General features: G+C 45.0%; 1 pseudogene; it reads left to right on the plus strand.

The window, feature by feature from the left end:
• Positions 1-19,266, plus strand: part of LOC148145142 (uncharacterized) — a 45,271-nt pseudogene extending 26,005 nt beyond the window's left edge.
• The last annotated feature ends 467 nt before the right edge of the window (positions 19,267-19,733 follow it).

The raw sequence follows: 19,733 nt of genomic DNA on the forward strand, positions 1-19,733 counted from the left end.
TAACATGTCTCGGATTGTCAATAACTAAATGATTGATAATGGCCAGTCTATTAATAGAGTCATAGATAGACTCAAAGAGATGTACAGCATGGAAACACACCCTTCGGGCCAACACGTCCATGCCGACCAGATATCCCAACCCAATCTAGTCCCACCTGCCAGCACCCGGCCCATATCCCTCCAAACCCTTCCTATTCATATACCCATCCAAATGCCTCTTAAATGTTGCAATTGTACCAGCCTCCATCACATCCTCTGGCAGCTCATTCCATACACGTACCTCCCTCTGCGTGAAAAGGTTGCCCCTTAGGTCTCTTTTATATCTTTCCCCTCTCACCCTAAACCTATGCCCTCTAGTTCTGGACTCACCAACCCCAGGGAAGAGACTTTGCCTATTTATCCCTCATAATTTTGTAAACCTCGAATAAGGTCACCCCTCAGCCTCCGACGCTCCAGGGAAAACAGCCCCAGCCTGCACAGCTTCTCCCTGTAGCTCAGATCCTCCAACCCTGGCAACATCCTTGTAAATCTTTTCTGAATCCTTTCAAGTTTCACAACATCTTTCCGATAGGAAGGAGACTAGAATTGCACGCAATATTCCAACATTGGCCGACCAATGTCCTGTACAGATGCAACATGACCTCCCAACTCCTGTACTCAATACTCTGACCAATAAAGGAAAGCATACCAAAAGCCTTCTTCACTATCCTATCTACCTGCGACTCCACTTTCAAGGAGCTATGAACCTGCACTCCAAGGTCTCTTTGTTCAGCAACACTCCCTAGGACCTTACCATTAAGTGTATAAGTCCTGCTAAGATTTGCTTTCCCAAAATGCAGCACCTTACATTTATCTGAATTAAACTCAATCTGCCACTTCTCAGCCCATTGGCCCATCTGGTCAAGATCCTGTTGTAACCTGAGGTAACCCTCTTCGCTGTTCACTGCGCCGCCAATTTTGGTGTCATCTGCAAAATTACTAACTGTACCTCTTATGCTCGCATCCAAATAATTTATGTAAATGACAAAGAGTAGAGGGCCCACTGGTCACAGGCCTCCAGCCTGAAAAACAACCCTCTACCACCACCCTCTGTCTTCTACCTTTGAGCCAGTTCTGTATCCAAATGGCTAGATCTAACCTTGCTAATCAGTCTCCCATGGGGAACCTTGTTGAACGCCTTACTGAAGTCCATATAGATCACGTCTACTGCTCTGCCCTCATCAATCTTCTTTGTTACTTCATCAAAAAACTCAATCAAGTTTGTGAGACATGATTTCCCACGCACAAAGCCATGTTGACTATCCCTAATCAGTCCTTGCCTTTCCAAATACATGTACATCCTTTCCCTCAGGATTCCCTCCAACAACTTGCCCACCACCGAGGTCAGGCTCACTGGTCTATAGTTCCCTGGCTTGACCTTACCACCCTTCTTAAACAGTGGCACCATGTTTGCCAACCTCCAGTCTTCCGGCACCTCACCTGTGACTATCGATGATACAAATATCTCAGCAAGAGGCCCAGCAATCACTTCTCTAGCTTCCCACAGAGTTCTTGGGTACACCTGATCAGGTCCTGGGGATTTATCCACTTCAACCGTTTCAAGACATCCAGCACTTCCTCCTCTGTAATCTGGATATCTTGCAAGATGTCACCATCTATTTCCCTACAGTCTATATCTTCCATATCCTTTTCCACAGTAAATACTGATGCAAAATATTCACTTAGTATCTCCACCATTTTCTGTGGCTCCACACAAAGGCCGCATTGCTGATCTTTGAGGGGCCCTATTCTCTCCCTAGTTACCCTTCTGTCCTTAATATATTTGTAAAACCCCTTTGGATTCTCCTTAAATCTATTTGCCAAAGCTATCTTATGTCCCTGTTTTGCCCTCTTGATTTCCCTCTTAAGTATACTCTTACTTTCTTTATACTGTTCTAAGAATTCACTCGATCTATCCTGTCTATACCTGACATATGCTTCCTTCTTTCTCTTAACCAAACCCTCAATTTCTTTAGTCATCCAGCATTCCCTATAGTTACCAGCCTTCCCTTTCACCCCAACAGGAATATACTTTCTCTGGATTCTTGCTATCTCATTTCTGAAGGCTTCCCATTTTCCAGCCATCCCTTTACCTGCGAACATCTGCCTCCAATCAGCTTTCGAAAGTTCTTGCCTAATACTGTCAAAATTGGTCTTTCTCCAATTTAGAACTCCAACTTTTAGACCTGGTCTATCCGTTTCCATCACTATTTTAAAATGAACAGAATTATGGTCACTGGCCCCAAATTGCTCCCTCACTGACACTTCAGTCACCTGCCCTGCCTTATTTCCCAAGTTTTGCACCTTCACGAGTAGGTACATCCACATACTGAATCAGAAAATTGTCTTGTACACACTAAAGAAATTCCTCTCCATCTAAACCTTTAACACTATGGCAGTCTCATTTGATGTTTGGAAAGTTAAAATCCCCGACCATAACCACCCTATTATTCTTACAGATAGCTGAGATCTCCTTACAAGTTTGTTTCTCAATTTCCCTCTGACTATTGGGGGGTCTATAATACAATCCCAATAAGGTGATCATCCCTTTCTTATTTCTCACTTCCACCCAAATAACTTCCCTGGATGTATTTCCGGGAATATCCTCCCTCAGCACAGCTGTAATGCTATCCCTTATCAAAAATGAAACTCCTCCTCCTCTTTTGCCTCCCTTTCTATCCTTCCTGTAGCATTTGTATCCTGGAACATTAAGCTGCCAGTCCTTCCCATCCCTGAGCCATGTTTCTGTAATTGCTATGATATCCCAGTCCCATGTTCCGAACCATGCCCTGAGTTCATCTGCCTTCCCTGTTAGGCCCCTTGCATTGAAATAAATGCAGTTTCATTTATTAGTCCTACCTTGTCCCTGCCTGCCCTGACTGTTTGACTCACTTCTGTTCTCAATTGTACCCGTCTCAGATCGATCTCTTTCCTCACTATCTCCCTGGGTCCCACCCCCACCACCTTACTAGTTTAAATCCTCCCAAGCAGCTCTAGCAAATCTCCCTGCCAGTATATTAGTCCCTTCCAATTTAGGTGCAATCCATCCTTCTTGTACAGGTCACTTCTACCCCAAAAGAGATTCCAATGATCCAAAAATGTGAATCCTTCTCCCATACACCAGCTCCTCAGCCACGCATTCATCTGCTCTATCCTCCTATTCCTGCCCTCACTAGCTCGTAGCACTGGGAGTAATCCAGATATTACTACCCTTGAGGACCTCCTTTTTAAAATTCTACCTAACTCTCTGTAACCTCCCTTCAGAGTGTCAACCTTTTCCCTTCCTATGTCGTTGGTTCCAATGTGGACAATGACCTCCTGCTGGCCCCTCTCCCCCGTGAGAACATTCTGCACCCCCTCTGAGACATCCTACTTTCTCTGAAGCACAGATAACCTGCTACTTTAATGATATAGATGAAGGTATTAAAAGTAATATTAGTAAATTTGCTGATGACACAAAGCTGGGTGGCAGGGTGAAATGTGAGGAGGATGTTAGGAGAATACAGGGTGACCTGGACAGGCTAGGTGAGTGGACGGATGCATGGCAGATGCAATTTAATGTGGATAAATGTGTGGTTATCCACTTTGGTGGTAAGAACAGGAAGGCAGATTACTACCTAAATGGAGTCAAGTTAGCTAAAGGGGCAGTACAACAAGATCTCGGTGTTCTTGTACATCAGTCAATGAAAGCAAGCATGCAGGTACAGCAGGTAGTGAAGAAAGCTAATAGCATGCTGGCCTTCATAACAAGAGGAATTGAGTATAGAAACAAAGGGGTCCTTCTGCAGCTGTACAGGGCCCTGGTGAGACCGCACCTGGTATATTGTGTGCAGTTTTGGTCTCCAAATTTGATGAAAGACATTCTGGCTATTGAGGGAGTGCAACGTAGGTTCACGAGGTCAGTTTCCGGAATGGTGGGACTATCTAATGTGGAAAGATTGAAGCGACTGGGCTTGTATACGCTTGAGTTTAGAAGGCTGAGAGGGGATCTGATTGAGACATATAAGATTATTAAAGGATTGGACACTCTGGAGGCAGGAAGCATGTTTCCGCTGATGGGTGAGTTCCGAACCAGAGGACACTTAGAACAGAGTTGAGGAGAAACGTCTTCACCCAGAGAGTGGTGGGTGTATGGAATGCTCTGCCCCAGAAGGCTGTGGAGGCCAAGTCTCTGGATACTTTCAAGAAAGAGTTGGATAGAGCTCTTAAGGATAGTGGAATCAAGGGTTATGGGGATAAGGCAGGAACAGGATACTGATTGAGGATGATCAGCCATGATCATAATTAATGGTGGTGCTGGCTCGAAGGGCAGAATGGCCTACTCCTGCACTTATTGTCTATTGTCTATTCCATAGAAAGGATATAAAACTGAAGAATGTAGCTGTCATGCATGGAGCTCATATCTTCAAACTCAAGTTTGTTCGCTGAAAGCAGGAGAAATCTAAGCCAAGTTCTCCTTTTATATTTGGTTTGTTTGACTTCATTGTCAATTTGGTACTTGTGCTGTATATGACCAATGTGGAATTTTCCATACAATGCATTCACCATGGTCCATGTTCATTCTCAAGCTGAGCACTTGTCTCCTCCATGAACATGGATTGTGCTGAATGCACTGTATGGAAAATTCCACATTGATCATACACATTTCATATCTGAACTGCAGTCATTATAATAAAACTGTAAAAGTTATAATGTTACTCGTGCTCCTGTTTCTCATGGTGTTCTTAAAATGAGCTTCCCACAGGTCCAGGATGAAACACATTTCACTGCAATGGTAACCAGGAGCACTTCATATCATGGAGAAAGATAGCTAGAGGTCCACTCACTTGGGTTAGCAAACAATGCAGAGTGGGCAAATTGGCACATGTTGTGTGATATTTAATGCAAGTGATGGGGAGTGGTGGATAGGTCGACGCTAAGTGCCAGGTAGACAATTAACTGGGCAGTGGTGGGTGCAGTCATTGGGATTTAGGACACGGTGGGGGGTGGAGGGTGGTTTGGGAGGGTGGATGGACGGGGTGCTGGTACCCCATCTACCAAGAGTCGCTGATCAACAGGAGGTCCCTCACGCTGATGCCAGTAATATACCTACCAGGATCATTCAGAGGCCCAGGTGAGCAATGGCAAGAAGGAGATTATGGGATGGAGGTTGAGAGGGGGTGGGGGTTTGCATTAAGCAAATATCCTCCCTTTCCTGATGCTGTGACCCTTTAGCAGGCATTGAGGGCCTTCGTGTGAGGGATGGAGCCTCATAGGTCAGCAGACAACCGCAACAAGGTTTAATTTGGCAGCTTCGCACATGATATTTCTGTTGCCCTGCTCCCCCTCCCCCGCCTTCGTCCGTGCCCTGTGCCTAACACCCGCCATGGGATGAGCACAAGAATTACCAATTGTGAGCCAGAATTGGAGATGATTTTTTTTGTAATAATTGCACAGAGGCCAGTGTCCTGTGACCAAGTTACCCTTTATTGTGTAGAGTACAAAGGCTGTGGCCAGCCAGCTCAGAGTCAGTATTCAGTGAGGAGATTCTAATCTCCTGGTTATATAGATAATTTTAAATCACCCTTTGTTTACATGCGCATAGTAGTCAGTCCCCTGAACTGAGGAGATTCTAAGTCTCTTGTTTTTTTTAAGGAAATTCTAAGTCTCCTGGTTATTTGTTTTTAAGGAGATTCTGAATTCCCTGTTAATTTGTTTTTATTCCCGGAGTACCGCCTAACAGCGGTAGGGCTTATTTTTTTCCCCCAGCACCCAAGTTGTGTGTGAGTCTGGTTATAGGTCAACCAAGGCTTTCCTGATTGGTCCAGACTAACAACTCCTGTCAAGAACCTTCTAGTTACCGGAGTCCAGCAGGTCAGGCAGCATCCAAGGAACAGGAGAATCGACGTTTCAGGCATAAGCCCTTCTTCAGGGCTCATGCCCGAAACGTCGATTCCTTGGATGCTGCCTGACCTGCTGCGCTTTTCCAGCAACACATTTTCAGCTCTGATCTCCAGCATCTGCAGCCCTCACTTTCTCTAGTTACCGGAGTCCACCTGTTTCCAAACACAATTGGTTTGGAGGCCATCGACGAGCTTTGCCACCATGAACTCACTCAGACAGGAGGAAGCATGCTGGCTGTTGGACATTGCACTGGCTAAGACTGGCACATTCTCAGCTGCAGGCAAATACTTCAAAACTAACTTTATAAAACCCCAACAGATGGAGTGATAAAGAGGGCATGAGAACAATTGCTTCAATTTTGTAATATATTACACTTGCTACTTGCTTAGAAACACACAGGTTTGTATGTTAAAATGTGAAGTTCCTGGAATATCCTCTGTCCTATATTCTATATTCTAAAACCTGAAAATTTTGCAGGTTGGGATATGTAATTCTTTTTACTGCAATCGCAACCAAATATACAAAGCTTATACTCAGAGTAATTTGCATGTAAATTAATTTTTTTTCCCCAAAAACAACTATGTGTTTAATAAGATGATGAGAGGAGATAAAAAGAACAACTTTATAAAAATCTCTTCCTACCTACCTACTTCCACGAACCTATCTGGCTGCTTTCTCTATCTGGAAAAAGTGAGGACTGCAGATGCTGGAGATCAGAGCTGAAAATGTGTTGCTGGAAAAGCGCAGGTCGGGCAGCATCCAAGGAGCAGGAGAATCAACGTTTCGGGCATGAGCCCTTCGTCAGGAACGAGGAAAGTGTGTCCAGCAGGCGAAGATAAAAGGTAGGGAGGATGGACTTAGGGGAGGGGTGTTGGAAATGCGATAGGTGGAAGGAGGTCAAGGTGAGGGTGATAGGCTGGAGTGGGGGTGGGCGCGGAGATGTCAGGAAGAAGATTGCAGGTTAGGAAGGCGGTGCTGAGTTTGAGGGATTTGACTGAGACAAGGTGGGGGGAGGGGAAATGAGGAAACTGGTGAAATCTGAGTTCATCCCTTGTGGTTGGAGGGTTCCTAGGCGGAAGATGAGGCACTCTTCCTCCAGGCATTGTGTTGCTATGGTTTGGCGATGGAGGAGTCCAAGGACCTGCATGTCCTTGGTGGAGGGGGAGGGGGAGTTGAAGTGTTGAGCCATGGGGTAGTTGGGTCGGTTTGTTCGGGTGTCCCAGAGGTGTTCTCTGAAACGTTCCGCAAGTAGGAGGCCTGTCTCCCCAATATAGAGGAGGCCACATCAGGTGCAGCGGATGCAATAAATGATGTGTGTGGAGGTGCAGGTGAATTTCTGGCGGATATGGAAGGATCCCTTGGGGCCTTGGAGGGAAGTAAGGGGAGAGGTGTGGGCGCACTTCCAAACGGACCCCACCACCAGGGATATATTTCCCTCCCCTCCCCTATCAGTGTTCCGAAAAGACCACTCCATCCGTGACTCCCTTGTCAGGTCCACAGCCCCCCACCAACCCAACCTCCACTCCCGGCACCTTACCCAGCAACCGCAAGAAATGCAAAACTTGTGCCCACACCTCCCCCCTTACTTCTCTCCAAGGCCCCAAGGGATCCTTCCATATCCGCCACAAATTCACCTGCATCTCCACACACATCATTTATTGCATCCTCTGCACCCGATGTGGCCTCCTCTATATTGGGGAGACAGGCCGCCTACTTGTGGAACGTTTCAGAGAACACCTCTGGGACACCTGGACCAACCAACCCAACTACCCCGTGGCTCAACACTTCAACTCCCCCTCCCACTCCACCAAGGACATGCAGGTCCTTGGCCTCCTCCATCGCCAGACCATAGCAACACAACGGTTGGAGGAAGAGTGCCTCATCTTCTGCCTAGGAACCCTCCAACCACAAGGGATGAACTCAGATTTTTCCAGTTTCCTCATTTCCCCTCCCCCCACCTTGTCTCAGTCAAATCCCTCGAACTCAGCACCACCTTCCTAACCCGCAATCTTCTCCCTGACCTCTCCGCCCCCACCCCCACTCCAGCCTATCACCCTCACCTTGACCTCCTTCCACCTATCGCATTTCCAACGCCCCTCCCCCAAGTCCCTCCTCCCTACCTTTTATCTTTGCCTGCTGAACATACTTTCCTCATTCCGAACAAGGGCTTATGCCCGAAACGTCGATTCTCCTGCTCCTTGGATGCTGCCTGACCTGCTGCGCTTTTCCAGCAACACATTTTCAGCTGCTTTCTCTTTCTGTCTGCAAGTCTGCTTTTATTTCCATGAGTTTCACTCTGCTTTCTCACCATTGTTGGCTGAATCAAATCTGAACATTAACTTTGACTATCAATTCCGTTTCATGGATGTGAATGTGACAATGATTGATTTGTCTTAGTCAAAGATCCTGTATTCACTTTGTCCTATTAGTAGACTTTGTAAAACTTTCAGTTTCTTTTTGACTTTCACTTTCTTTCTGACTTTCACGTGGGCGGTGGAAGAATTTGGATTATAAGTGCTTTCTGTGCTCTTTCTTTGTAAGTTTATCGCTTTCAAGCAAATTATTTACATGAAACTATCAGAATCTGTCTCCAATTGTCACGAGCTCTGTGAATACAATGAATATCTTTACAACAGCTCCAAACATCTACTTCTTCTGATCTCCTCTGAGCTTTTCCACCATAACATTCTGACCAGCACTAAACACTAAGTTTTAAGCATTGGGTGTTATTCTTGAATGATACCAGGCATGATAAAATCTTGACCTGTGAGCATGATAAAACACTAAATTACAAGGAGAGCCATCTATTATAGATTTTGGTTGGGGGGAGCTATTCTGTTTTAGAACAGAGAATTGTCTAGCCTATATATGAGAGAAACACAGATTTACAACCAACCTAACAGATGGTTGACCAAAAACCTCTTCACAATCTTCTTCCCGCATTAGCATTCAATGAATGATGATAATGTGATTTTGGAGTACATTTGACTCCATCCTTACTTAGAAATATTTTGAAATTTTTGGATGTGGGTCAAAATCTGACACCAGTACCTGCGGCGTCCTATGAATTGCAAGCCAACTTCTCAAAACTGGAATAGCTTTGGTAGTTGTAGAATTGTTTATGGATTCAGCATTTATCCCTTCCTATAACTATTGGCCACTCCCCTTCCACTACAATGCAATCACACACGTCCTTATTCCTATAGTTTTCTCGTGCGTGACCATGGAAAGTAAGGAAACTCAGTTGGTTCATTCTCAATCTGAGACATTCTTCTTAACTTTTCACTAACTCCTTAAAATCTTCAACAACTTTGGATATCAAATATTTCTTTTTCCCTCTGCTTTCTTATAAATTATTCCTGTGTGCTTTTGATCATGTTCCTCTGAAAATTTTGTTCTAAATCTTGGCAGAATACTGACTCTGAAATGGTGTAAGAGGCAGTCTTAATTTATAGGAGAAAGTGAGGTCTGCAAATGCTGGAGATCAGAGCTGAAAATGTGTTGCTGGAGAAGCGCAGCAGGTCAGGCAGCATCCAGGGAACAGGAGAATCGACGTTTCGGGCATAAGCCCTTCTTCAGGAATGAGGAAAGTTTGTCCAGCAGGCTAAGATAAAAGGTAGGGAGGAGGGACTTGGGGGAGGGGCGTCGGAAATGTGATAGGTGGAAAGAGGTCAAGGTGAGGGTGATAGGTCAGACTGGGTTGGGGGCGGAGAGGTCAGGAAGAAGATTGCAGGTTAGGAAGGCGGTGCTGAATTCGATGGATTTGACTGAGACAAGGTGGGGGGAGGGGAAATGAGGAAACTGGTGAAATCCGAGTTCATCCCTTGTGGTTGGAGGGTTCCTAGGCGGAAGATGAGGCGTTCTTCCTCCAACATAGAACATAGAACATAGAACAATACAGCGCAGTACAGGCCCTTTGGCCCTCGATGTTGCGCCGATCCAAGCCCACCTAACCTATACTAACCCACTATCCTCCATATACCTATCCAACCGTCGTGTTGTTGTGGTCTGGCGATGGAGGAGTCCAAAGACCTGCATATCCTTGATGAAGTGGGAGGGGGAGTTGAAGTGTTAAGCCACAGGGTGGTTGGGTTTGTTGGTCCGGGTGTCCCAGAGGTGTTCTCTGAAACGCTCCGCAAGTAGCCGGCCTGTCTCCCCAATATAGAGGAGGCCACATCGGGGGCAGAGGATGCAATAGATGATATGTGTGGAGGTGCAGGTGAATCTGTGGCGGATATGGAAGTTTCCTTTGGGGCCTTGGAAGGAGGTGAGGGGGGAGGTGTGGGCGCAAGTCTTGCACCTCCTGCGGTTGCAGGGGAAGGTGCCGGGAGTGGAGGTTGGGTTGGTGGGGGGTGTGGATCTGACGAGGGAGTCACGGAGGGAGTGGTCTTTACGGAATGCTGATAGGGGAGGGGAGGGAAATATATCCCTGGTGGTGGGGTCCGTTTGGAGGTGGCGGAAATGACGGCGGATGATGCGCTGTACATGGAGATTGGTGGGGTGGTAGGTGAGGACCAGTGGGGTTCTGTCCTGGTGGCAGTTGGAGGGGCGGGGCTCAAGGGCGGAGGAGCGGGAAGTGGAAAAGATGCGGTGGAGAGCATCGTCGATCACGTCGGGGGGGGGGAAATTGCTGTCCTTGAAGAAGGAGGCCATCTGGGATGTGTGTTTTTGGAACTGGTCCTCCTGGGAGCAGATGCGGCAGAGTCAAAGGAATTGGGAGAATGGGATGGCGTTTTTACAGGGGACAGGGTGGGAGGAGGTGTAGTTCAGGTAGCTGTGGGAGTCGGTCGGTTTGTAGTAGATGTCCGTGTTGATTCGGTCGCCTGAGATAGAAATAGAGAGGTCGAGGAAAGGGAGGGAGGAATCTGAGACTGTCCAGGTGAATTTGAAGTCGGGGTGGGAGGTGTTGGTGAAGTGGATGAACTGTTCAACTTCCTCGTGGGAGCACGAGGCGGCGCCGATACAGTCATCGATGTAGCGGAGGAAAAGATGGGGGGGTGGGGCCAGTGTAGTTGCGGAAGATGGACTGTTCCACATATCCTACGAAGAGGCAGGCATAGCTGGGGCCCATGCGGGTGCCCATGGATACTCCTTTCGTTTGGAGGAAGTGGGAGGATTGGAAAGAGAAGTTGTTCAGGGTGAGGACTAGTTCAGTCAGTCGAAGGAGGGTGTCAGTGGAAAGGTACTGGTCGGTACGGCAGGAAAGGAAGAAGCGGAGGGCTTTGAGTCCTTCGTGATGGGGGATGGAGGTGTACAGGGACTGGATGTCCATGGTGAAAATAAGGCGTTGGGGACCGGGGAAGCGAAAATCATGGAGCAGGTGGAGGGCATGGGTGGTGTCCCGAACGTAGGTGGGGAGTTCATGGACTAAGGGGGACAGGACGGTGTCAAGGTATGCGGAGATGAGTTCGGTGGGGCAGGAGCAGGCGGAGACAATGGGTCGGCTGGGGCAGTAAGGTTTGTGGATTTTGGGCAGGAGGTAGAAGCGGGAGGTGCGGGGTTGTGGGACTATGAGGTTGGAGGCGGTGGATGGGAGATCCCCCGAGGTGATGAGGTTATGGGTGGTCTGGGAGATGATGGTTTGGTGGTGGGGGGTGGGGTCATTGTCAAGGGGGCAGTAGGAGGATGTATCTGCGAGCTGGCGTTTGGCCTCAGCGGTGTAAAGGTCAGTGCGCCAAACTACTACCGCGCCACCCTTGTCTGCTGGTTTGATAGTGAGGTTGGGGTTGCAACGGAGGGAGTGGAGGGCTGCGCGTTCCGAGGGTGAGAGGTTGGAGTGGGTGAGAGGGGTGGGGGAGTTCAGGTGGAGGTTAATATCGCGGCGGCAGTTGGCTATGAAGAGGTCGAGGGCAGGTAGGAGGCCAGCACGGGGTGTCCAGGTGGATGGGGTGTGTTGGAGGTGTGAGAAGGGGTCGTCAGAGGGTGGGCGAGAGTCTTGGTTAAAGAAGTGGGCACGGAGGCGAAGGCGGCGGAAGAATTGTTCGATGTCACGCCGTGTGTTGAACTCATTAATCCGGGAGCGTAGGGGAATGAAGGCGAGGCCTCTGCTGAGGACTGATCTTTCATCCTCAGAGAGGGGTAGGTCTGGAGGGATGGTGATAACTCGGCAGGGCTGGGAGCTAGGACCTGGTGTGGGGCTGGAGCTGGGTGTGGGGTTTTCCAGGTGGATGGGGTGTGTTGGAGGTGTGAGAAGGGGTCGTCAGAGGGTGGGCGAGAGTCTTGGTTAAAGATTTTGATTAAAGTCTTAATTTATAGTCAATTCATTTCTACATGTGAAATATCCTGCAATTCCTCAATATGCCAGCCATTCATGACAATGATTGTATACTTCACTAAGCTTCACATCCTGATTTCTCTTCACAGCTGCTGCCAAACCTGCTGAGCTTTTCCAGCAATTTCCCTTTTTGTTTCTGATTTACAGCATCCACAATTCTTTCGGTTTTAATTCAAAAATTACTTTGTTTTTCTCCCTAATCAAGATCTGTACTCTTACTGATCCTTACTGTAAATAATTTGACCCTGTTTAATCATAGCTCCTTAAGCCAATTCCTTCTTATCATGGAGACTTTATGTTCTCTTCATCAATGGCAATCAGTAAAATATATCTTTGTATTCCTCTCTAACACTGGAATACTAGATTAGATTACCTACAGTGTGGAAACAGGCCCTTCGGCCCAACAAGTCCACACTGACCCTCTGAAGACCAACCCACCCAGACCCATTCCCCTACACCGAACATTATGGTCAATTTAGTATGGCCAATTCACTGCACATCTTTGGACTGTGGGAGGAAACCGGAGTAAACCCATGCAGTCCCGGGGAGAATGTGCAAACTCCATACAGACAGTTGCCCAATGCAGGGATTGAACCCGGGTCCCTGGCGCTGTGAGGCAGCAGTGCTAACCACTGAGCCACCATTCCACACTACTTTTGGAACAACTCGTCAGTTTCACAACATCAGTGGTTATCACTGCTGCCTCACAGCACCAGGGACCTGAGTTTGATTCCCACCTCGGGCGACTGTCTGTGTGGAGTTTGCACATTCTCCCTGTGTCTGCGTGGGTTTCCTCTGGGATGTCCAGTTTCCTCCCAAAGATGTGCAGGTTAGTTGAATTGGCCATGAAATTGCTCATAGTGTTAAATGTATTAGTTAGGGGTAAATATAGGGTAGGGGAATGGGTCTGGGTGGGTTACTCTTCGGAGGGTCGGTGTGGACTTGTTGGCCTGTTTCCACACTGTAGGGAATCTAATCTAATCTTTACTAACTGTAAAAAATTGTAACATAAGTTGTCAATCTCTGACTTTGGTTTCTACTGTTTTGCTGGAATTTTGTTTTCAGCTCTGTTACTTTCATCTTCTGTGAACTGTTATGCTCGCTCTCTGACTGAGTACAGCTCTTGATCTTCTCACTCAATAACATCAACTTCTGTTTCCATGCCTGTCATATTCACGCTGGAGGATTTTGAGGCTCCTGAACTGGCTTTCGATCTACCAGAACCTTGGCCCACTACATGGCTGTGACCTGGAGCCTGACTTTTACTTGGTGCATGTCTGTGTTCTCGAATCATTCATGCCACCCAGATATGTTGAGGTTGAACAGGATATTGGTGAGGCCTCTTCTGTAGTGCTGTGTGCAGTTCTGGTTATAGGAGGAATATTATTAAACTGGAGCGTGTTCAGAAAAGATTTACCAGGAAGTTGCTGGGAATGGAAAGTTTGAATGAGAAGGAGAGGCTGAATAGGCTGGGATTTTTTTCACTGGAGTGTAGGAGGTTTAGGGGTGACCTTATAGACCTTTATAAAATCATGAGGGGCATAAATAAAGTGAATGACAAGGGTCTTTTCCCTAGGGTGGGGGTGTTCAAAACTAGGGGGCATATTTTTAAGATGAGAGAAGAGAGATTTAAAAAGGACATGAGGGGCAAATTTTTTACATAGAGAGCAGTTAGTGTGCGGAATGAACTGCCAAAAGAAGTGGTGGATGCAGGTACAGTTACAATGTTTAAAAGACAATTGGATAAGGGCATGAATAGGAAAGGTTTGGAGGGATATGGGACAAATGCAGGCAAATGGGACTAATTTAGTTTGGGAAACTAGATCAGCATGGATGGGTTGAACCAAAGGATCTATTTCTGTGCTGTATGACTCCATCTATGATTAGCATAGCCCATTGACTGGAAACAGGGCCATTTAACTGGTTGGTGGCTACCATTCTAATGGTAACATCCAAATTTGAGACTCTGAGACTGTGAATGTGTTGCTGTGGCTTGGATCTTGTTGAAGTCTGGTGGATCTCCCCTATCAAATCAGGAAAGGAACTTCCTTGTAATTTGTGAGTATCTCCTTCTGCCACTTCCACTGTGGTGATGGCCTCACTACAAATCTCCTTCAACATTAGCTTCTTGTCTTTGCTCAAATATTTTGTTGTTCTTTAACCTCTTAAAAATGTGTCCAAGAGATAGGTTTCAAAGTTGACACCATACCAAGTTTTTTTAACTTGAGAATGTAATCTGTAACAGTCTCACTTGTCAATTGCTTCCTTTGATGGAACATAATGCGAATCTCATTCTTGATGTTCCATGATATGAACCTAGATTAGATCACGGCACTGGGATTTACTGGGTAACTGAGGTTAGAAATGATATTGAAGTACCTTGCTCCATCATGGTGAGGAAAATATTTACTCATCGTCTATTATTTTATTTGCTTTCAACTAGAAATGTAACCTTCATTTATAATTACAGCAGTTCTCTTCGTTTGACTTGAATCTCCCATTGTTTCAAATGTTCCTTCAGTGCCTCTTCTTAGAAGTATGTACTTTGCTGACTCATTGTGTACTTGAGTACACCACGCACTCGGAAAAAAAAATTAAACTCTTTAAACCTCTTGAAAATCAAAGTTAGCTGTTCCAAAATTATGTCAAAATGTTCTTGAAGTCCTAATTTCTCAAATGAAGTGTAAAAGAAAGTTCTACTGCAACCTTAACTGCTAATCTTCTGTGGTTTATTGCATCAAGTAAGACTAGTACCTGCTCAGTTGTAGGTGATCGCTATTGAAATAACTTTATTTATACCTCCCAAACAGAGAGGGCAACAGAAAGGACAATATAACAAAATGCTCAGATCTGACAATGTTCTACTGCAGTGGGGTCCTAACCTAATGAAATAACTCCATAGAGGCCAGTACCCTGTCACCATGTCACCCCTTATTCACACATGGATTGTCTTTGACACTGATCCAGCTCCCCCAGAGCCACTCTTGGAGTGAACAGGATGTCTGTCACTCCTGTTTGTATCTGTCAGCCAGGGCTCCCTGATTGGACCAGATTAACAGCATCAATCAGGGAACTCATATTCCATGAGATCCATAGGGCTGACCTCATTACACTACACCCATTTGCCTTCCATGTGACTAATGTGATCTCTATCAAACTTTCCATGGCATTAGAGTATTAAGGTTTACCTGCTGTGCATAGGTGGACATAAGTGAAGACTGAGGGAACTCTTCTGATGTTTTGATTAATATTTAAACATCATCTTAATTCACAAAAATAATTTTTTGCCCAGTTAGTTATCTCATTGCTGTTTATTGGGCTACATTGTGAATTTGGAAGGAAATTAGCTTCCTTTGAGTACAACAGAGACTACTTTAAATATATTTAACGGTCTCAGGCATTCTTTAAGATCTTCAATGATGAAAAGTGCTACATCAATATAGGTATTTGTGTTTCAGTGTTATTAATTTGAATTTGAATATCAGCGATTATTTAACATTGAAAAAGTATATACAAAGGTGTCAAGCTGATTTTCTTATGATTGTATTCATCAAATTTTCATACAGGTTTGGTTGCTGTAATTGTTGGTCAAAGGACAGTATAGGCTTTGACGTGTCTGCTAAGGCAACATGCTGAGATATAATATGGATTTTCTTACTTCAGATACCAGTCTGTCGCTGTACTAATGGATCCTGTCAAATTATATGAGGACTGAGCTGATATGTGGGTAATTGTGTTAAAATTACAGGGGTTCAAAGTTTGTGAGAAGATTTGTAGCTCGGGTGCTCGTTGTTGTGGTTCTGTTCGCCGAGCTGGGAATTTGTGTTGCAGACGTTTCATCCCCTGTCTAGGTGACATCCTCAGTGCTTGGGAGCCTCCTGTGAAGCGCTTCTGTGATGTTTCCTCCGGCATTTATGGTGATTTGAATCTGCCGCTTCCAGTTGTCAGTTCCAGCTGTCCGTTGCAATGGCCAGTATATTGGGTCCAGGTCGATGTGCTTATTGATTGAATCATAACAGCACACAAACCAACAGCCACTCTCAGACAACAACTCACCAGAACGAAGGACCCGATACCCAGCATGAACAAAACCAATGTAGTGTACAAAATCCCATGCAAGGACTGCACAAAACACTACATAGGACAAACAGGAAGACAGCTAACCGTCTGCATCCATAAACACCAACTAGCCACGAAACGACATGACCAGCTATCCTTAGTAGCCACACACTCAGATGACAAGCAACATGAGTTCGACTGGGACAACACTACTATTATAGAACAAGCCAAACAGAGAACAGCCAGGGAATTCCTAGAGGCATGGCACTCATCCACTGATTCAATCAATAAGCACATCGACCAGGACCCAATATACCGGCCACTGCAACGGACGGCTGGAACTGACAACCGGAAGCGGCAGATTCAAACCACTCCAAATGCCGGAGGAAGCATCACAGAAGCGCTACACAGGAGGCTCCCAAGCACTGAGGATGTCACCTAGACAGGGGACGAAACGTCTGCAACACAAATTCCCAGCTCGGCGAACAGAACCACAACAACTACAGGGGTGTTTGACATGGAACCTTAGAGCTTTGCTAAAGCGTCGGAAATATTTCACAATACTGGGGGCTGCATCAAAGTATTTGTGTAGCCATTTTGCAGGTAACTGTATATGACATGGCTGCCTCAAAAGTTACATAGATCAAGTATGTTCAATTTCATCATCTGCACTTCGTTACCTGATCTAAATTAGGAACCTGGAATTGATATAAAATGATGTCAGAACAATTTTGAAAATGGAGAACTAGCTAGTTGATCAATAAGCATCAAGTTCAAATAAAGTGTCTCACTAGGAAAGGGAATAGTTAGTTCAGGATTCGAATCAGGCTCAGCCTTGATTCTTTCCACTGACACATGATTTTGTAATGAACAGTACACTGACTAATACCAGCACACGTGCAAAGACATGGACCAGGGGTGACTAATCTGTTTGTATTTGGCGCATTTAACCTTCCTTTCCCTTCTCTTTCTGACTTAAAGTTTTTATTTGGACATACCCTTTCAACATATCTCTTTCAAAAGCAAAATACTGCAGATTTTGAAATCTGATTTTAAAAACCACAGAGAATGCTGGAGAAACTCAGCAGGTCTGGAAGCATCTTTGGAGAAAGAAGTAGAGTCCAGAACAACTCTTCTTCAGGGGTTATGTAGGTGCGAATGTTTGTGGATGTGGTACCAATCAAGGACTACCTTGTCCTGGACAATGGAAAGCTTCTTGAGTGTTACTGGAGTTGCACCTGTCCAGGCCTCTATTCATTAAAAGCCCAGGCTCTCAGTAACATCATTCTCTATGTAGCTACTGGCTGCTCTGCCTTATACCCTCTCATTCTCTCATTCCCCTCCAAAAGGATTTTTTTTAAACTTTTCTTCATGATCCCTTTCAAACTGCACAAGCAACAAACATTTCTTTCATTGCAATGTTATATAGAGTGAAGCTAACTACAATGACTCTTGACACTTGTTCCGGGCTGTAATGCAGGGCTTCACGGATTGGTCCAGATCCCTAAGAAAGGATTTTTCAGGATTCATGCTGTATGACCTTCACATGGCTCCCACTGTCTCTGCTGTCCTCCTCCGTTTCTGTTATGTTTCTCTTCACTCAACAGACTGACTTGAGGAGAAAGCCCCAATCTATCAGCCAGCACTATATAAACCTGGCAGCTAAATGTCTAACTAAATCATCAAAGTATGAATGAGTTTAATATGCAAGCATAGTAACATTATAATTTAATTGCTGCACACAACATAGCTTTCTTAAATCTAAATCTATCACTTTTAGCATTATTTAGGACAGGATTGGGACAGTCATTGGAGGTAAGGGTTTACTCTAGACCCTCTAACTTCAGTTTTGATTGGGCCCTTGAGGGATGGACAGTGTTTTGGACAGTAATACCAGTGCAGTGTTTCAGAGATGACTTTTAGCCAATAAGGACAGCAATGCACAGGTAAATTTGGACCACGTGTCAACTCCCACAGTAAACTGGCACAACCAGTTTTTACTTTTAAATATTTGATAAACTACCTTAGAATGGGAGGAACCAAGTTTAAAAATGAATGTGATAAAATAAGCATGAATTGCTTGATGCAAAACAAAATATACTGGTTTCACTGGAACAATCTTTATCGAATTAATATCCTCTTTTATTGCTCCATTTATCAGTCTTTAATATTGCCTCATACTGCAGTACATTGCATATTCATGCAATCACCTTATAGAGTAAATAAACCTAAGATATAATTTGCCGCTTGTGTCCTGTAGCTGCCCTTTCAGTTTTCCAACAATGGCAGTATGATCTAACTTTTATAAAATGTACCATGGTTTTGTTTTATTTCCAGTGTCTTTTTCTGATTCTCTCTGTCTTGTTCTCCCGTTCCTTTTTCTTTGGTCTGACATTTTCTGTTTTTATTTCCACGTCCAACTCTGATTCTGTTCTGCTGTCACTGTTTACCTTTGACCTGTTTCGCTCTGTTTCAGATGCATCTCCAATATCTGTAAAGCTCACCAACGTACATTGTCTGTCGTTGACACCATGGCTGCAGTAAAAATATTGATATTACCACATCAACGTCTTCCTATATTCTAGAATACATCAGAGATCAGAGAATGAGCACTATTAACAGTAAATAAAACATGAAAGACCTGCAGATGCTGTCAATCAGAAACACAAACCAAAGCTGCTGGAAAAGCTCAGCAGGTCTGGCAGCATCTGTGAAGGAAAATCAAAGCAACCCTCATGAAGGTGCTGTGAGGCAGCAGTGCTAACCGCTGTGCCACTGTGCTGCCCAGTCATCTCCTCTGTTCAGATGGCTCTGTACATTTCTAAATATGTTGACTATACAAGAGGAATTTTAAGGGTACGTCACGTAAATGGCAAGGATGATATTTCTACAACATGATGATGCATTTCAACATGAATTGTGTCATTGTATTTCAGTGTTTGGCAAAGATCGTAACAAGGTGTGTCAGATGTTCTCTGATAACAATAACCGTTCTTCAAACGATGATGTAAATCTAGTTCCTTGGAAGTGATGATGGATGTATCACCATGAGCTGTAAAAATACAATTCTAGGCAGTGTTGTGGGTTAGCAGGTTAAATAACTTTGTCATGGAAATGTTAAAGTGCAAAGGATAAAGGAACATTGTTCAAAAAGTAATTAGTTAATGAGTACAGTTTAGTAATGAACATAATAGTGACCGAAAAGATGACTATAACATATGACCCATTCCTGCGAAAGTCTATAAAAATACTATAGGATTATCAAAATATTAGGTAAGGCAGTACACGGCAGCACACACTTTTACATACATTTGTAGCTTGCCCTTGTGAATAGTGCTGGTAGAGATTCCAACATGCTTTTTATCTCCTGGTGCACCAGGAATTTTCCCCATTCTTACTGCCTGGCATTTGGGTGGATTTGTAGGGTGCTATTCCATCTGCTTGCTCACACTATGCATGCACCTTCTTCGATGTCTCC

The sequence above is a fragment of the Chiloscyllium plagiosum genome, unplaced genomic scaffold (assembly GCF_037043375.1).
Source record: "Chiloscyllium plagiosum isolate Xiang-an unplaced genomic scaffold, Cpla_swu_hap1 HiC_scaffold_26, whole genome shotgun sequence".
NCBI classification, from domain to species: domain Eukaryota; kingdom Metazoa; phylum Chordata; class Chondrichthyes; order Orectolobiformes; family Hemiscylliidae; genus Chiloscyllium; species Chiloscyllium plagiosum.